Source organism: Engraulis encrasicolus, chromosome 15, assembly GCF_034702125.1.
Source record: "Engraulis encrasicolus isolate BLACKSEA-1 chromosome 15, IST_EnEncr_1.0, whole genome shotgun sequence".
Classification (NCBI taxonomy): domain Eukaryota; kingdom Metazoa; phylum Chordata; class Actinopteri; order Clupeiformes; family Engraulidae; genus Engraulis; species Engraulis encrasicolus.
This window is the reverse complement of record NC_085871.1, coordinates 23,346,753-23,350,707: the sequence shown is the minus strand read 5'-3', so window position 1 is coordinate 23,350,707 and position 3,955 is coordinate 23,346,753. Positions and strand designations below refer to the sequence as shown.

The following is a 3,955-nucleotide window of genomic DNA, read 5'->3' as shown; positions in this document are numbered from 1 at the left end:
ATTGACTGTTGGCACGGCAACAAAGGAAGTGACCGTGAGATCGGGCCCCAGCTGATCCCATCAAGAAAGATATGCAAATTAAGGTGTGTGTGTGCGTGTTTGTGTGTGCGTCTGCGTGTGTGTCTGCCTGTCTTTGTGTCTGTCTGTGTGTGCGCTTGTGTGTGTGCGCACGTGTGTCTCTGTGTCTAAAGATATGAGTCTTTAGTTTAAGTCGTTTAGGATCAGCAGGAAGACAGGGGTTGTCATGTGGTCTGGTTCCTTTACATAACACGGTCTCTGAAGTGGTTTGGTGGTTTAGAGGTTTAGCTATTCGTTTTGTCCAGTACCCTACAATTGTGTCTTCTTACCCTGAAGTCCTCATCTGTAGCTGTAAAAATCATAGGTGTGTGTGTGTGTGTGTGTGTGTGTGTGTGTGTGTGTGTGTGTGCGTGTGTGCGTGTGTGCGTGTGTGCGTGTGTGCGTGCGTGCGTGCGTGCGTGCGTGTGCGCGTGTCCGTGTGTGTCCGGGCCTCTGCGTGTGTGTGCATGTGAGTGTGTGATGAAGATAGAGTGAGGGAAGGGTATATTGAGTGAGGCTGGGTGGGGAGGGAGTGCAAGGTTGACATCTGAGTAAAGTTTAACTTTGGAGTGAATGCAGTTTTCCATGACGAGACCACATGGACAAAGCGACACAAAGAGAAGGCTATTGTTGTCCCGAGGGTGAGGGTGAGTGAGTGTGCGTTTGTTTGTTTATGCAACCCAGTTTAGCAAACCACGTGGTATTATTGATCCAATGCCCGGCCCACGTCAGACTACATGCCACCACTCTCTCATCTTCCCCAGGCAAGTCAAGATACAGTACAGTGCTGTAGCCTCTTCTTCTTTTCCTTACTTATCTACCGTTTTTCTTTATCCCTATATATTTTTCTTTGCCCATCATGGGCAAATGAATTAAGCCTCCTTCCTTTCTTTCACTTGAACTTCCCTCCTCTCGTCCTCATCCTCCTCTCTTGAAGAACAGTGTGTTGTATTTCCTTATGAACTCCTCTAATTTCAGGTGCATGCTGCCAATGCAGTGATTGGAGGTGTCTTTTGCATTGTCATGCCAACAGAACAAGCTTCTAGAATGTCATTGGCCAGTAGATATGTGTCAGAATTGAACAGCTGGGAGTTAATCAGCCTGTTGTATTGTACACCCTGTGGGAGGAGTTAGACACCAGCCCTTCACTTCCTCACAACCAATCCTAGAGTTCCTTGCACAAGAGGGCAGGATTATGACCAGCGTGTGTGTGGAGGAGGAGGGTAGTGGGGGGATGGGGGTGTTTGTGCGTATGAGTGTGTGTGTCAGTACACATGTGTTTGAGGGAGACACAAATCTCCTTACAAATCCTCTTTAAGGTCCTACTGAGAGCGATAGAGAGAGATAAGGAAACTGCGTGAGAGAGAGAGAAAGAGAGAGAGGGAGAGGGAGAGGGAGGAGAAAGAAAAAAAGCAGAGTTGTGTGCACACTTCCATGAAGGAATAAGGAACACAAAAGATCACTCCAGTGTTACGGACAAAACTACACCTGGAATCTTTTGAAAAACGCACTCCGCAATAGACGCTTACTGTAAGGATCTACTCGGGATCTGCTGTATGATGTAAACCCGCTGTACAGACACAGGTAAGCTCTCTGGGGCTGTGCCATGCTGGGCACGGCATGGTACGGAGCCCGGGTAAAACCGGTGAGGAGTTCCTGCCTGCTTATGTGATTGTTTGCTGACAGGAGCAGAGAAAGGATTGACTTATTTACCTCCTGTGGTACGGCACAAATGCATTCCAAGGTGGTTGTTTGGTGGAAATAGAAGTTATGTGTTATCTCTTGTTGTAAAATCATAGCTAGGTTTTTTGTCTGCCTGTTTAGTCTTATTGTAAAGGTGATTTTCTATTTGATGAAGCATTTTCTTATTGCTATAATTCTTAAGTTTGTGTTGTCTCTTGATGTTAAATCATGGCTTTTTTTGTGTAACTGTTTTAGTCTTTTTGTATACAGTTGACTTCGATGAAGCATTTTATTGATATTAGTTCTTTCATCATGTTGAGACAGTGGAAACACGTGGGACCGGTTACACAATTTGTTGAAGACTCAGATGGCGGATTACATGCCCAGAAATGTTGAGCGCATCTTGACAGTCCCTGCCTGGAGGGCATGGGGATTACCAATGACAGTTGCTGTTTTTTTGTATTAATTGCTATGAGAGAAATATTGCTCAACACATATACTGTATTGTATGCTGTAATAGGTTCTGCAATAGAAAATATGCTTGTCTGTCCAACCACGCATCTTGTCACCAGGCTAGGCAGGCAGCCACTTGGGACCCCCAAGCCCCTGGATGGTGAATAACAGATCACACTTTGCTACAGTAGTTGCAAATTTCTTTGAACATTGATATTTCGCTTGGGTCCCCAGTTGAACCTAGAGTGGCCTCTGATGGTTGATTATGATTGTTATCACCTCATAACAGCTCAATGTGGTGGGTATGGTAAGTGGTTATGTTGGTGTTAAGTTGGTAGATGAAAATTAGTACATAGGCCAATCTGCACTGCTGAAATTGTACACAACACTACTGTGCATATGGCCAGCTGCTGTTTTTTTATTTCAATCAGGGCATTGCTTTCATTGGCTATTAGTGTCAGCTTCCTGTTTAAGGTGCTGATTACATGTATGCAGATATTTTATTTTTTTGCCCTTTACGTGTAAACACGACATGTGGATACAAATAAAAAACTCCATTGTGACAGGTGCATTTTAACTCCCTAAAAGGGATTTTTTTTTTAACTGGAGTTTTGAAATGTGCATTCTGCTCATTCAACTCTGTTAACGTGTAAATGCGTAGCCAAAACCAACGTTTTTTCAAAAATATCCATATAGCCTACATGTAAACGGCTTCTGAATGACAGCTCCATAGTGAACTTACCATGTGCATTTTAGTCTAATTGCATCAGTAGGTCTATGTTTGTATCCAGTAGCTCTACCAAGACTTCTGTGGTGAAGTTCCTGACCAGGGTCTTAACAGGTCACACACCATGCACGCCAGTGTCGTCCTCTGCAAGTCAATGTTAATCAGCTCACATGTGTAGACATGATGATGTAAATTGCACTGAATTCATATCAGTATGAGCCAAGCTACATCAAATATGCTGAGATGAAAGTGTCGTGCAATGTTAAACATCAATCAGTGAGCCAGACTGCTATGTTGTTCTGTGCTAGATGAAAGTGTACGGTTGACCACCAGAGCATTCAGGCTAAAAAGAGGATGGTCAGCCCGTGGTGTTTAAGCAGGAGAGATTAAAGGTAATATCTTGACCTCTTCGGCCCTGGGTGTCCAAGGAGACACTGACTGACACGCCTGGCCTGACCACATGGCCACGTGGCTATTGTTGTCAGTGTTTGAAGGTGGCCATCTTGGCATCTGCTATGGTGTTCAGAGAGAGAGAGAGAGGATGGTTTTTGTGGAGTACTGCCGGCCGGTACTTCAGTTGAATGATCGATGAAGTGAAACGCCCTGACCTCTCTTACACCCCCACCCCCTCTCTCTGAAGTCCCCCCTTCCTCTCCCTATATTTTTCTGTCCTTCTGTTTCAACGTACATTTCTGTCCCTATGTTTCAGTGTACATTTTTAATGAGCTGCTGCTTAGACTACTCACAGATTCGAAAATACAGTTAAAATGACAGAATCTGTGTCGATGAGTGAGTCCATCAAATCCACTGGTGTATGGGGGCCTTGTCATGGTTAAGTTAGGGAACCCCTGGTGTAAGCCGTCTTGAAATGATGATTATACTGAAGGTTGAATAGTGGCGCTGATTCAGTGAAGGCTCTTCTCGTAGCCTCTTACTGCAGCTGGGGTCGCCGGCAACCCTATTCACTTGCTGAAAATGTTTAACTACATCATAACAACATTGCTGCACTAAGGGGCATACACCACTACATACTCC

General features: G+C 44.7%; 1 protein-coding gene across 1 annotated transcript in view; it reads left to right on the top strand.

Moving 5' to 3' along the window:
* The first annotated feature begins 1,391 nt into the window (after nucleotides 1–1,391).
* Nucleotides 1,392–3,955, top strand: part of eps8a (EGFR pathway substrate 8a, signaling adaptor) — a 78,729-nt gene continuing 76,165 nt past the window's right edge. Inside the window, exon 1 of the mRNA XM_063217236.1 lies at nucleotides 1,392–1,641. The gene's annotated coding sequence lies outside the window, so the exon portion shown is untranslated. The remainder of the gene's footprint in view (nucleotides 1,642–3,955) is intronic.